Source organism: Cryptotermes secundus, unplaced genomic scaffold (assembly GCF_002891405.2).
Source record: "Cryptotermes secundus unplaced genomic scaffold, Csec_1.0 scaffold263, whole genome shotgun sequence".
In the NCBI taxonomy this organism is placed as follows: Eukaryota; Metazoa; Arthropoda; class Insecta; order Blattodea; family Kalotermitidae; genus Cryptotermes; species Cryptotermes secundus.
In genome coordinates, this window is record NW_019738352.1 from 431,962 (window position 1) to 448,425 (window position 16,464).

Genomic DNA, 16,464 nt, shown 5'->3' on the forward strand with positions numbered 1-16,464 from the left:
AATTGGCTTTATATTCGGAGCAGTTTTATTAGCTGTCTCTCTAGAACTTTCAATTAAGTGGTCCTAGTGCCACTCCCACTTCACAAACTCGCTTGTCAACGATTTTGTTATTGCTGGTTGTTAGAAATTAAGAATCGTGGCATTTTACTGATTTCTAATGGCAAAACATTGGTACCAAATTTCGTGAAAAATTGTTAGTTGGTTCAAAAGTTGAAATTGAGGGCCTAACACACAGGAAACTTAGTTACCCATTAGACATATTTAATTGATCTTATGTTTCGTTATGAGGAATTCGAAACTCAACAAAATCAGTTGGTAAGCTTGCGTGATTATATTTATTTAACTAACTAATGTATAGAATATTTCTTGAATATGTGTCTCACTCAAATAATTAAGAAATTTCCTTAATTTTCGCATTTGGCCATTGAGACCTATGCAGACCCAATGAAATTCAGGCAGCCCATAAATGTTTTCTGCAAAGTAATTTCATTATTATTATAATATTGCTATTATTATTATTATTATTATTAGTAGTAGTAGTAGTAGTAGTAGTAGTAGTAGTAGTAGTAGTAGTAGTAGTAGTCAGAAGAGGTCTATTCCCTTTGCAATTTACGCTTCAGTTTATTACTTCCTTCAAGAGTTATGCATGTCATTATGTTTTAAAGATAGCCAAGGAGGTAAAAGGTGAGTTGGATTCATCGAATTAGGAATAGGGACTAGCGGCGAGTTCCTGTGATCAATGTACTGAACCTTCTCTTATTATATATAAAGGGAAGTATATCGAATTGCTTAACCACTAATATTTGGTTAGCAATAATGACTGCTGCTCGGTGTTAATTAGCCAGATGCACTTTTTGTTACTAGCTCACTTAACAGAAGTAACATTTATAAAGTATATAAAAATACAATGTACACAAAAATTTTCTGTATTTAGCAACAAAAAAGACACTACTGTATCCAAATTTACTTTTATTTTGTTTATTATTATTATTATGTAAAAACAAAATAAAGCAAATGTTGATACAGTAGTGTTTTTCTGTTGCTAAATACAGAATAGTGTTGTGTAGACTATATACCTTATATACTTTTGTATGTCTTATTCATAATATATAACAGGATGCACACTATTAAGAAAGAGAAGTAACATTGTTCTGCAACCTGGCACAACCCGAGAACTGGAAAGTATAACATGGCTACAGACATAGATTTGCCCTATATTGAAATGAATGGTACTACTTTGTGGTAGTGATGAGGACGGCAGCTTGTGACGACTCCTGTCGCTTCGAGGGACAAGAATCCAGGGATCAGGAGGCTGGAGAAAGGCAACAGAAAACGTGGAAAGGGTGGAAGAGAACTGTAAGAAAGAGAGGAAGCGAGAGACGTGGAATTACATCTAATTTCACATCCAGCCAAGTCCCTCTATCAACCAAGCATGTGGCCTCAGATAGGCTTCTCAATAGAAACATGTACTGCAATGCGGCGCATACATTAGTCCAACTTCCAGCAAAGTTCCTGTTCCCGTTTCTTCATAGTGCAGAAAGTTACATACATACTGCATTTTCCTCGCAAACTCTAGACACCGTGGGATGTAGAATCGTTGAAATAAGGAGCATAATATTAAGGGGCGTTTACAAACTCTTAAATGTGTTACACATTTCAACATTAATATCGTCATAAAAATACCGAGTAGCCCATCTAAGACGGTGACAAGTTATATTCTGTTTTGAAGCTTCTTTTATTTGGAAATGAATCGTATCTTACAAGAATTCTTAGCCTTAACACCAATCTCGGTTTAAGGAAAATGAAACCCTTTATGAAAAACAAAATCCCAGCTATCGAAAAATGACTGTAAACTAGCGTTACCTCAAGATTTAAGGAAAAGGTTCACGACAATATAATAGTTACTCCTTCTGTGAAGGAACCGCCAATGCCAAAATTGAGATTAAATTAATTTAGGTCTACTAATTCAGTTGAGTCTACTTTAAACCAATTACCCAACTTTATTCAAGATTTTAATCTCCGTTATATCACAACTAGCACTGGAGCAGCTCACCCGGGAAGGTTTAACATTGTTGTCATAAGCTGAAAGCTAGAAGAAGATTGATGACTGAAGGCATTATAAGTTCTAGCATCAAGGTACATTCTCGTCTCTGTAGCCGTCCATTCTTTTAGCATGAGCAGAAAACAGAAAAATCTTTTCTTAAATTTCTTTATAGCTCTGCGTCTTTTCACATTTTCTTTGTGTATGTCACTGTCATCTAGGTCCTGTTCCGAGGGACGGGAAGGCAGTTCTCGGGGTGCTATTTCAAGTCAGATATCAGACAAGAGAAGTGTCGGGCTGCCATAATACTAATGCCATTTGACTGGAGAGTCAAGAGTCCCGTGTGGTCTGTGGAAGGATATGTTCACATTTATGAACAAAAACGTGTCCAATTCTATTGTGAATGTTCCAAAATATGTAAAGTAATTTAACGTGTAGATAAGAAGTTACGTAAATAACTTCTGACGCGAATTATCGTTTAAACGCTTTCTTACTAGAGACACTACCTGGAATTATGAATTAATACATGCACTACTTAGCGATCTAAACGTGTATTATGCATACGGATTGCTTACTCCCTCAGTATAAGTGTTTTCTAATGTGATTTCAGAATAGAACTCCGTCATTGTTTTTTGTAATATTTACTCCCAAAGAGAATGTTTTAGATATTTTTTCGGTACACTTTTGATCCATTTACACCATTTCAGAAGATAAGAATAGGTTTTCTTATTATCATTACTATGTTTTTGTTTGAACTAACACCACAGAGCACAGTCGTTCTTTAAAAGACAAGAGATATGTATCTAATAGACATATTCTTCGTCTTTTATACATTTCTTCACCCCATCTTCAGTCTATTGAACACAGTCGAAAACCTGTTGCAGTAGGATTCATTTTAATATTATAGTCCAATGCAAGAAAATTTGTACAAGCTTCGTCTTCCCTTCAGGAACTCTAAAGAAATTTTGACTATCTCAGGCGTGTTTCATGTCTCGCCCGTTATCATTCCTTATTCGTTCATCAGGATAACTTTTCCTGAAGTTTACAAATTAGGAAGATCTCTACCATTTTCTCCACCCTCATGTTCATTTATTTGTCGTTTATTTAACCGCACAGAATTATTCTTTCAAAATAGAGTCGAATAATAGGATTATTAGTGAATAATTTTTTAACATTTGCTGTTGAGAGCTGAGGAAACCAGGAGAACAATGACGCTGTGCCGGCCTGGCCAATTAAGGCCATTCTCTTCAGATAGCGAAATTGCTGCTACAATTTCTCCTGCAGTTCTGGCAACAAAATAATCGGGTATGTTGAGCGTCATGTCTGCCCGTGTCTGTACTCGAGGAAGCTAGTTTCATCACCTTCTGTAACTCAGACTTCTCTGCTCATCATTAACACTTAATATTATTAGTAATAGTAATATTATTAGTAGAAATGCTGCTTGTTTATGTTGTGCATTCTGATTACTGCGTCTGCTTTATTCTATTACTCTTTGTTACTTGTCTTGTGTCCTGTTGAACATATGCGGTTCTAGTGTCTGTTGAACATAAGTACTACTCAGACGATACAACACAAAACAAGAATTTCTTTGAAGAATGACGTCTTCTGGAATTTGGCGTCTTTTAGATATTGTTTGAACCCACGTTCCTCCGAAACGTCGGTTCACACATGATCTAAACGGCACCACATCCCAGAGGACGACATTCTTCATAGTCACCTCAGTGAAAACCTCAAACCTTACAAGGAGTTTCTTCTAATAATATTTAAACATCTTCAATTTTAATTTAATTTATCCTATGTGACTTCGTAACCGTATGATTATACTAAGGTCTACAGTATTTTCAATCAAGTTCCTTCTACTGTTAAGCCTCTAAAGTCGATTTCGAAGGCCCGAAAAATATAAGGCCTTAGATATAATTGGACTATATATATTAAAATTTATTGAACTGGATGGCTTCCTATTCTAAGCGCAATCTTCATATTTCATTCCCGTTTCCAACTCGGTCTAAACACGCAATACACAATTCTTGTCCTATTCTCAATGCATTTATTACTGCTCTTTTTAAACTGCTTTTATTGCTGCTAACATGTAGATTTATAGAACCAAAGCGACAACGATTTCCGTGCTGGAAACCGACTAATATTTATGTTCTTTAATGGCTCTTCTTTAATTGTATAAGTTATTCAGTATATTTTCATGAATAGAAAATTACGTCGAAGCAGCCTCTTTCAGGAGACAATTGCCTGGAAAGACTGAAGCGAGCTGTATAAGATTTTCTGTATTTCAAAATCCTGTTGCAAGCCATGTTAAAACGTCTGTGTATGACGCAGTACGTCAATACCGCAACAAACTGTTCCTCTTTCTACCGCTTTTTAACGCAACATGTTTCGGCCTTAGATGGCCATCTTCAGGTGCGTTAACATATCAAAACTGCTACACTGTGTTAGTATGCGGTAAAACCACACGCTGTAGTCCACTTAATAAAATAAAATAAAATAAAATTCATTAAAATTTTCATCACTTTGGTAAAATTCTATTCCACCTCACAAGGGGTGTCGTCCATTTACATACAGTTCTAAACAAGTGGATGTCACCCCTTGTGAGGTGGAATAGAATTTCACCAAAATGATGAAAATTAAAATTTTAGTAGGAAATTTTATTTTATTTTATTTCATTTTATTAAGTGTAGTACAGCCTGTGATTTTACCGCATATTAATGGAGTGTAGCAGTTTTGATATATCAAGACACACAAAGATGGCCATCTAAGGCCGAAACATATTATGTTAATGTATAAGTGCAAAAAAAGGAACAATTGTTGCATTATTGACGCACTGCGTTATACATAGACGTTACATAATATTTTGTTCTGTGAAAAGTTTCTTTTGCTCGAGGTTCGAACACGAGACCTCCGGCTCTAAACGTTGAGATGCTAACCACTACACCGTGTCGTTGCATATTATCGCGTCTATTTCAGTCCGGTTTAATTATCACCTTAAGTCATTCTGCATATACTGGGCTCATGGGACAGGGACAATTTCTTCTCGATAACACGATACAGAGGAACAAATTTTCTTTCCTCAAAAGTATATTATTTTAATGCAGTGGGCCATGTGGCATCTATAGCAGGGCATAAAAGTTCATTTGCATTGTTACAGGAGAGGGGAGATTGTTTTTAATGCATCATGGAGCTGAGGAAGGGCCGCATACAGCTAGGCGTCGTGCAACAGATGGATTTATGATCCCCATGTGCCACGTGATAATTCACAGAGCTAAGGCCGTCTCTCTCAAACCAGCATCTTGCTCTTCGCTATATGTAATTGCTTTTCGCAACCACTTGCCAACAGAACCGCGCAGAGACAAAACATGGGGCGGGTCTTTAATATTATGGAAACACAGACTAGGAACTTAACTTGTAGTGCATGCAAGTGAAAGGCAACCAGCCCCCAGCTCCACACACTGGAATAATATTCTTCCTACCGGAGACAAAACTTGGGATAACTTGCAATGAATTCACAACATTTTTGCTTCCCTGAAAACTGGTTCGTGGATCATTCCCTTTTATACGTATAAGTTCCTTGCATACAACATACAAAAGCAACGCATACTATCTGTCAGTCTGCGGAGATAAGTACAGAACGGGTCTATATTCCACGAATATGATTTCGGTTTATATCTAACCAATACAAGCTATACTTTAAATCGAAAGGATTCTATATTCATTTGCTCTAATCATGGAATACCTTACAATACATTTTTATATTACGCCTCCTTACATAACTTGCTACAAAATTTTATATGTGATGAATTTTTAAGAAAACATGATTTATAAGCCTCTGTTTAAATATTTTCATGTGTATTAGTAACTATAAACGGGGTCTGGATTGGATAATTAGATTTAACAAAAGGATATAAATTTGAGACAGTTCGCACAACAATAAATTCCGAAAATAAACAAGATAGACCCTATAATGCCAACGTCTGCTTTATTTTGCTGTTAATGATTCTGCTACATGTTTCGACCCTTACCTGGGTCATCCTCAGACGCACATGAATACTTGGTGTCAGTTTCTGAGTTTCGTCATTTATTCAATATGAATTCATATTCTGTTTACATTGTTACGTTATCCTGATAATGCACTTTCTTATTTCAAATAGTTATAGCTTAACACAAAAATAATATTGAGCAGGTAACAAATTAAAATTAAAACATATCTATCTCTCTCTCTATCTATCTATCTACCTATCTATCCATCTATCTGTCTATAGATCCACAGCACTTTGTTGGACCTTGGCCGTTTTTTCAGTTTCTTAATCCTGTACACAGTAGATAGGACTCCTTGGACGGGGGATCAGCACGTCGCAAGGCCGTTACCTACACACACAACAACACAAGGACACAATAAACGCAAAGAGACATCCATGTCTTGAGTGTAATTCGAACCCACGATCTCAGAGTTCAAGCTAGCGAGAACAGTTCATGCTTAAGACCGCACGGCCCCTGTGATCGGCGTATCTGCTCCTATAAGCCTTAAAATGCTGTACTTTACTCTGAAACAGAATTCCAAAGTGCTTTCCTCTATTAATGCTTCCACTCTTCGCACAGTAACTTTTTGTCTACATTTCATATGCCTGGAATATGAACAAAAAGACCGAGAAATTACAATACAACTTACTCTTTTTATTTTACCTTCTCTGTATAAAATTGTATACATGTTGAGAGGGTTCATCAAGATTACGACTAGAAGGCGAATATAAATTGACACGAAACCTTCTTAACCTTCTGGCGCAGTGAGGCCATTAAGGAATTAGGAGGAACCTACCATAATTGTTATTGCCATTAAGGTCACTGCCTGCTCTCAGCTATGCAGACAATGCTGCAACCAGCTCTGTCGTGACAGAGCCCAAAGGTTCATCACCCCTGATGCCAAGGCTTCTCACTGGACAGTGTCCTGATCTGGTACTATCTATCTCCCATCCTCAAGGTCTATTTCTAGAGAGCCATCTTAATATTATCTTCCTATCGTCTTGTGGGTATCCAAACTCTTCATAATCTGAGAGGTTAACATGTCAAATTTCAGAACATTTCGTTACTCCCCATCCTCGCCATAGCTGAGTCCAGCCCATTTTAAACCCATACATTCCAATGCATTAGCAATGCAATATGACGTATATAAGTTAAGAAGAAACCAAACTTGTAAATATTTGTATTGACGTGCGTGCGCCCTTCATCCCTAGAACCAAGGCCATTGGTATATTTTTATTGTGGTCTCTGTTTGTAGGTTATTAAAAGAAAATTTAGGTATTGCAGAATTTACGTAGCATAGACTGAGAGAGAAAAGACTGGTAATCAAAGTGTAATTGTATTGTAATGAGGAATCCGGTGAATGCCACGTAAATACTGTACGAGAATAGAGAATCAGACAATACCGAAACATGAGGCTGTGTCTTATCATTAATCCCACCTACGTGACTCGAATGAAGGTTATTTGTTTATTTATTAAATATTGAAGTATTAAAATTAAAACATAGTTGCGATTATGTGGTGTTTAATAATAGGATGATTAGCGAATGCTGAAATGGTAAGAGTGTACAAGGAAAGCGTCGTGGACTATTTTGAGGCGCTACTTCTTATTTGCCTGGAGGGGCTAATGAAAATCAGGAAGAACCTCAGTAAGGAAAACAGATTTTCAGTCTAAGGCTTGAAACCGGAACCTCCAGAGTACAAGCAGCTAGGATGGTTCAGTCAGTATAGCGACAGGCTACAAGCTGGACCGCTCGGGTCTCATTTCCCACAGGGACAAGACATTTCTCTTTTCTTCTCATTGCCCAGACAGTCTCTGGGGCCCACGAAATCTCAGATTCAATTGGTACCGGGCACTCTATTCCCGGGGATAAAACAGCTGGGGCGTGAAGCTGACCACTCACCTCAAGGTAGTGCAAATCTCAAGAAGAGTGGAGCTCTACTTCCGTTCCCCCACAAGTTTTAATGACGTGGTCATTAATTAATTAAACACAGGGACAACTTTGCCCTTTACCTTACCTTACCTCCCAATTACCAATTCGGAGCAGTGACTTATCGAACACTGCATTCGGAGATAGGTGTGAAACAATCGTTGTTATTCTGTTCCGTAGTTCTAAAGTTCATGGATCGAAACCCGACCCTGTTCAGGCCTATTTGACTAAGGTTCAAAAATAATGTTCTCCCTGCCTCTCTATGCTTACAAGGCGCACTACGTCTGGAGCTGGTACAATAGGCCAGAAGACGCCGCAGTACAAGGGACTTAGTCCCACCCCACTAGCAATAAAAAAAAGTAGAGATCCAAGCAATCTGAACCTTGACCTTGAAGGATATCAGTGGTGAGCTTCACGTCTCGTTGATACGCGAAAGCTTCAGAGTCCGACTGGACGCAGTGACGAAGAGAATAATTGTGCTCCTGCCAAGAATCGAATCCCGCTCACCAAGTATTATCCAGTCATTTAAATAACTGGGCTACCTCGTCTTAGGTCTCAGTTTCCAATTTCCCCAAACAAAACACAAAAACTTCGTCGTTTTGTCTGCAAGCGAACTATACCGACCGAGCGACCGCCGCTTGTCGGCGAAATTAGTGCCAACTTTAGCCTATAGAGGGCGTCGCGTGGTCAGCGCAACGGATCTCCACTGCCGTTAATTTCGATATTTTAGACCATAACCGCTATTTCCTTGAAATAGCTCCTCAATTATCCTCACGAGGCTGAGTGGACCCCGTTCCAGACTCACTACTTCTCAGAAAATGTGGTAGGGCCTGCAATTTCCCCTCCTAGTCTATAATCAAGCTGTTAGACGTTGGCTTCCCACCGCGCCTGCCTGCGTTCGAGCCCGGGTCTAGCCATGTTGGACGACTTGTGGTGGACAAAGTGGCGTTGGGGCAGGTTTTCTCCGAATACTTCGGTTTCCCCTGCCAAACTTCATTCCACTAATTGCTCACAATCACCATCATCTGTCATCTCGGGCTGGTACAGTAGGCCAGTAGTAACCGCATAACTAAGTAGACCCAGTCTCATCCCACTAATAATAATAATAATAATAATAATAATAATAATAATAAAATATAATAATAATAATAAAATATAATAAATCCTACTAAATACTACTTGTGAGAGCCGTGTGAAGATATTAGGATGATACAAAAATTATTTGTTGTACCTTTGAGTCGATATATAGCTTCATGTCTTATGTGACAGGATAATATTAAAATGTGCCTTATAAGGGGCTTGAATTACATGGAATTCGCTCAGGATACGAACAAATATTATCTTTTAAAATTACTGATTCCACGGTAACAAGGAATTTCCTGTCCAGCTGAATATTTATGCAGCTTCTGAAGAGAGACCTGGGATGTGGAATGTCTTCATTGATGACGTTGTGTATTTTGGCATGAGACTACAGACTTAATTATCCATCAAGATGTAAGAATATATGTATGAGATCAGCATGCTGTCTGTGTGGGTCTGTGTGTCCGTCCTCTTTTCAACTAGTAAATCGGTTGACAGATATTTTTTCTTGAATTTTTTACGGGTACCATTCAACTGGATTTCAACCAATGTTCTGTTTTCTAATTTCATGTAATTAGTTGCAACAATATGGCGGACGTACGAGTTGTGGAGGGGGAGTGACGGCAGCACCACTTAGTTCTATATCCTAAAATGAATGCTCTTTGATATTCGCAACATTTGCGAAACTTGTAAAGTATTTTCGTAGTACAATATCATATAACAATATTATGGTCACCCAAAACTTTTCCTTGGCAGCCGAATTGATTGTAATAAGCACTGAGAAACTTGAATAAGACAAATGATATTTGTAAGAAGGTATGTCATAAATTTACTTGTATATCACATATAAAAACTGAAGGTGGAAGCAGCGTCGTCAGCAGCGACTTGAAGCACAGAGTAAGTGATGCTCGAGATGGTTCAAGTTCGTATAGCAACAGGCGTGACCAGAGTGGTTTGAACGGCTGTTGTACTGCGATGTGGAAAGCAAATGGAAAAACTACCACATTATCACTTTTCCTGGATAGTCTCTTTCCAAAAACAGAAGGTCGCATTAAGTGGAGGAAGTGTTTTGGAAGAGACTGTGGACCTGTCGTCTGACAGTTTACTGGCGAGTGAATGAATTACATATAAATCAGAGTTTTTAAGACAAAAAGTACACACCAGTTCCAAACCTCGAAAATATATCGGGCAAATTAAATGAAGACACAATCTGTAGGACTTCTTAGTAAACATTCTCCATACAAATTGAAAACATTAATGAAACATTAATGTTTATAACAAATCTTTACAACTTGAAATCTGTAAAACAGGAAAGTGGACTTTATTAATTTTGCTCGTAAAAATTCGTTTGTTTCCAGACCTATGTAGCAAAAATCTCTTAATGAACTACAGTTTTTAATTTCATGGAACAAAGAGAAAAGTCGCTATATATCATAGACATCTTGCTTCGTTTCAAATTTAATTGAGATGAATTAAAAATAAAGTTTCATTGCCTGTTTCACTATAGCGGCAGATTGTAGTTGTGTATAATTTGACTGGCTACATTGTCGGATAGATACTGTAATTTCCTTGGCACATTGCTTCAGAAAAGGGCCGATAAGATGAATGGGTTCGTTTTTATTAGCGCTGAAAATTATACAGCTCAAGAAGGCTCTGTAATTAACTGCTTGACTCCAGGCCCTGTTCCGCCATATTCCCTCCGTCGCAGTATCGAGTTCAGGCTGTTTATGTTTCAGCGAAGCATTGAATTGCTGATATAACCAAGCTGTGGATTATAATCTCATTTCTTTTCCAAACATAGTGGCAATATTCTTACATAAAGATTGCTATAAAGCGCTTTGAGTATAAAGGCAAATCTTTCTTCGTTTATTACAATGACGATGGAAATAATTATATGCATAGCTTTAGAGCCTTTCTATTTATTATCAAAGTATACGACGCAGTGGCTTAATAGCGGATGTAGAAGTTTATTGCAGACTTCAAGTTATTTAATTTCCCAAGAGGCTAACGATTGATAAAATTTTTGCTTAGTGTAACGTGCCTTCCCTCAGGGAACTGTTCTGGATCAGAATATACAATTCAGCAACTTTGAAGTGGAAGACCCAATACAATAGATTTCGTTGGATCAGAAGTTACGATGTAACTAAATTCACAATATTGGAACTAAATATATAACTGAATAGACATTTAACAGTTAGATCAGTGTTTACCCTTTCAGGCCCTATGTCAAGCTGTGTCCTACGTTCGTACAATTCGCGTTTAGTGGAATCTCGGTTTAACTTCAAGACTCACACAATCCTAACGAGCGCACTTCGATCTACGATTAATTATTTTACAGTAGAAAAATTTGCATCTGTGAGAAGTTTGGTTTCACTTCAGTTTCTTAATCTTAGACAGTCGATAAGAGTCATTGGACGGGGGATCAGTCCGTCTCAAGGTCGCACCATATGCACAATCAGAATAAATGCTAACATCTATGCCTTGAGTTCAATTCGAACCCACGATCCCAGTGTCCGAGGGGCGAAGATATTTCATGCCTTATACCGGAAGCCACTGTGATCTGCACAATGGAATCAACAGTTTTAAATTCAGAGAGAATTTGAGAGAACGGACTTCTGTGATGTGAAATCGTGTAGTTCAGGAAGGAGATGCCAACATTTGGGAGAAATCTGTTGCCTTTACTCCTACCCTGTAGACGGAGGCACACGTTTTCCCCCAAACTCTGTACTTATTTACCAGACTACAAGACGTCACAACCTAGAAGATGATAATTTTAATTTTGTCACTTATTAGGAGTTTTCGTGAATTCTAAAAATTGGTTATAGATTTGATGATTGGTCTCATTGGTACTTCTTTACAATTACAGTGAATTATAGCAGCTGACACATTGAACTCCTTCTGAACGACGTCTGTCTGACGAACCTCTCACTAACCTCTCACTAACCTCTCACTGGTCTCTGAATCTACTACTTGGAACACTCTACTCTTCAATTCACGAATCCGCTGTCTTTTACAATTTGCTCGCTGCCCGTATAGAAGAGACGACCTCGAATAGTTCCTCTGCTGTCCTGTTTGTGTTTAGCAACTTGTTACCTGGCAACGACTCGTTCGCTACTATTCATTGTGACGCGAACGTGATTTCCGATCCGTTTCTCAACAGCGGACGTCTGGCTCTGGCTCCATCTCTCCGCCTTTCAGCCGTCACCACACAGTATTAAGAGGCAGAAGTAACTTAGATCTCGTAAAATACTCCTCGATGTGTCTCATATTTCTAAGTACAGACGGAAGATTGTGAATGCGTTCTACATAGCGCGATCTAAAACGGGAGAATTTATTAATTGTTATGACCTAGACACAAGCATGTTAGTCACAGTGGCCGCGCGGTCTAACGTATCAACCGTCTTCGCTCGCTCGGACACTGAAGTCGTGATTTCGAATCCCACTCAAGGCATGGATGTCTGTTTGCATATATTCTGTATCTGTGTTATTTTGTGTGCAGGTGGCGGCCTGGGACGGTCCCTCTTCCAAAGAGTCCTATCGACTGTGTATAGATTAAGAAACTGAAAAGGCGATCAAAGCCCACATGGGCTGTAGAGCCATAGACAGATAAATAGGTAGATAGATAGATAGATAGACAGACAGAGAGAACGACAGACAGACAAACAGACAGACAGAGAGAACGACAGACAAACAGACAGACAGATAGATAGATAGATAGATAGATAGATAGATACAATATAAAAACGATCGTAGTTTTGCTGCTACCCAGTAGTTTTCATTCCGTCTAATATCCACATATGAAATCATTGATCCAGTTGTTTTGCGTTACTCTGATGTACAGTCTCTAGTTAGTTAGTTATTGGAGAGGGTGGGTTTCCCCATGCACTTAGACCAGTATTGGTCCATTGTGCTTCCCTCTATGATATTCTACCAGTCTCTATACCCTACCGATATCGGTGCGTACCATCAGTCCCGACCGAGCCAGCAATTTCGGCCTCTACTGGCTTGACGGTATCTATAATGCTTCCCCCATCTATCAGAGGCGTTAGAGACTACTGTTGGGCGGGAAATGTCCTTGAATTTGGCTCAGTGACCTCTTTTGGAGATATGAGGTTCTTTTACGTGCCGTAAAGCTACGACACGGGACCCACGGCTTAAAGTCCCTCCCGGAGGACTTGTTCCCTTTCCGCCCTTAAAAATTCCACGACCTCCGCCGGGTTTGAACCCGCGTACCACGAGTCATGAGGTGGGAACGTTACCTCTAGACTACGGAGGCCGCTTGTACAGTCTCTAACTTTAGGGCGAGGCGCAAGTTACTACAATTTGGAAATAAGACGATCATAGGTAAGGTGTTGCAGCTCAGATTTTATTAGATATATTTGTTTCTTTATGTAAAGCAGATTTTTCTTGCAAGTTGATATGCATGATAATTAGATCACTTGGATGATTCATTGAAGTGTCCTTCCCAGCTCTCCGGGGTTCCGCGAGTCCGAGTTTAGGAAACACTCTTTTATATTATAGAATTCTTAAAAACAGAATTATTATCAAAACTAACTCCCTGGGGGGTGCATAAATGGAATGTGTTGCAGTTGATTTACAACATTTCAAGGGAAGACCGCAGAATCGTATACAAGTGCTATCCCATTGAAGTCTGGAACATTCAAGCCTTCTCCATTTGTGTTCTTTGGGTCATTCTCCCCAGCCCACAATATATTGCTTCAATTATATTAAAGTATTTTCTGAGTAGAATAGAATGATATAGAAGCCACAAGCTTTCCCCGTGTTTACGCACCTTTGATCCTCAGACACCGTGGTCCTATTGATATGCTTAGGGAAACACATGTTTCAAAAGCTTCAAGGGAACCCTCTTCTGGAAGCGCATGTATAACACTCCAAGAATGGGAAGCCTCTTTTGAGCGAAACATACTCCCCCCCCCCTCGCCATCGTTTATAGCTTGCAAGAGACAGCAATGTATTATTTTTCTTGTCCTAAATTTTAAAATTTAATATTATGGATGGGTTTTTGTGAAGGTTAGCTTAGAAAATTTAACAGTGTGCAAATGCGCGTAGTACTGTATAACCTGTCACTATTTCTGTATTCATAACCTCAAAACGGTAAAGTAAATTTGCAGCAGCCGTACAGATAACGGGCTGGTACAGCCATAATATTCTGGACTTAAACCCGAGCTGTACCCAATTCGAAGTTTGTCCAGGTTACCGAAAATCTTAATTCGATAATCTTCAAAGAATACGTCCCGTTGTGCTAATATACGTATAACAGGTAAAATGTTTTCTAAATGACACAACACAACACATCTCAATACTACCATTCACAGTGAGTTTATTGATCTCGATGGATAGATGTTTGGGCTCACTAAAGAACCATCATCAGGCAATACATATTAATAGCAATATCTTAAAATATTTAATTGAGTTCTAGTTGATATACATATGTATTATATTGATCCATATGGTTATGTGCATAGTCAATCCATTCAGCGTTGTGAGAGAGTCATTACTGTTTCCTGAAACTTATTAAAAACTTATAAAATTCTAATACAGTTCTTTAATAGATGCTTAAAAATATTCGTAAAATGGTATAAAATATAACCATGAGTGAATGAAGTTTAAAACTACAGAATTATAAAATATACTCAGATGTTTTATATTGTCGTGTTCTTAACAGGAATCGTTGCAGTCAAGTAGTAACTTATGAACACTGCTTGGGTTCTAATTTATTTTCTATTTCTTTTCGATTTCTTCTATGAGGTAGTTGTATTGTTGCAACTGATGTTTCGTTTTCAATCTTTTTATTTTATGCGGTTCCCTTGTGCTTCGATTTTTGGCTTGGTTAAATGTCAGATTGCAACTCTGCTGTGCTGTGACGGTTTCAAAACATTTGGCTTATTAATTCGATAATCTTTAAGATTTTCTTGATCTGTCAGAAGTGAGTACTTTAATTGACGAAATCGGTGGGACAGAGTCCTTCATACGAAATTAAAGTTAATCAGGTAGTGAAGAAAACCCCCGCTTTACACGGAGCCTGAATACTTACTGTCATGTTCACGAGTGCCCGCCATTTTATCCTTTCCTGAACACTTGAAACCAGACTAAACTCTCACATTCTCTTTATTAGCATCACTTCTTATATAAAAAGGCCAACCATTTATATTACATTTCATGTGTGTTAGCAGTCACAGTTGGAATTAGTTACCAATAGGAACAAAGTACTGTAACAACAAACGACTATGTACAATATGCCTGAGTCGGTATTGCAGTGTCCAATTTTGCCGAAAATATTCTTAGCGTAATTTTAGATAGCACCACGGTTGAATTCAGTAGAAGACAGAAATAGCTACGCAATAAAGATTTTAAAGTTTCCTGTGATCAGTATTGTATATTACTGATGAAATCCAGGAGAATAAAATGAACGGGACTTTCATCTCGAGTGTGGGGTGAGAACTGTTCACAAAATTTAGTTGGAAACATGAACACTTCAGAGTAATTGGAAGGTTACTATTGAAACAAATCTTGAAGGAATATATTGGAATGCTGTAGACTGGTCTAATCTAAAGCAGGGTAACTTCAGTGGATCATTTTGTGAGCACAGTACAGTAATTAACTTTCGAGTTCCCTATTAGAAGACGAATTTCTTGATAAATTTCTCATGGAAGACTGCTCCATAGAATCATTAATTTTGGGCCTATATTAAAAGCTTGATTGAACTTATATTCACTAATTTTATTTCTCACATAAAGTGATGGAATCCTACGCACACAGGCATAAAAATATATGTAGTTTCATTAATAGGAATTGTACTTACCGGCAGTTGATAGCTAGAAGCAGTTACAACAATCAGCACTTATGTCTGCAGCCAAACACAGCGTTATTCCAACAGGATGATGCGTGAACTGTCATACTATAAATAATTATGCATTAATAATGTCTGAGAAGGGAAGGCCACTCCAGGGACTTACATGTCGGTTCCGATCTTCACACGAACAAAGGACTGTGATGTGGCAGCCAGTGTCTGACAAATTACCCTTTGTAAGAAGCGCTATAAATTTAACCTCTGCTCTAGGTGCGTAGGCAGACTCAATGTAACGAGTACAACACTGGGCCTCCATAGCATTTCTTGGGGACAGGAAGAAAGAGAGAGATGGGGGAGGGTGCCGGGTGACAGCAAGAGATAATCTCAATTGGCTTTAATTATTGGACAAATAAGAGATGAGTTACAGTGTCTGGTACAAGGCATTCTTGTGCTGTCCTGACGGCTACAATTCACGAGCGCGATGTCAAATTGCTGACAAAGGGAAAATAAGTGCTTGTCCCTTGGTTCGAGGGTTGTTAGGCTTCTGTAGTGCTGTATCAGCTTCAGTGGTGTTTTGG

At 38.4% G+C, this 16,464-nt stretch overlaps 1 protein-coding gene across 1 annotated transcript in view; it reads right to left on the reverse strand.

Annotated features, from left to right (window-relative positions):
- Positions 1-15,942, reverse strand: part of LOC111870755 (lachesin) — a gene marked incomplete in the record, with an annotated part of 273,318 nt that extends 257,376 nt beyond the window's left edge. The window contains 1 exon segment of the mRNA XM_033753994.1: positions 15,899-15,942.
- Between the last annotated feature and the right edge of the window lie 522 nt (positions 15,943-16,464).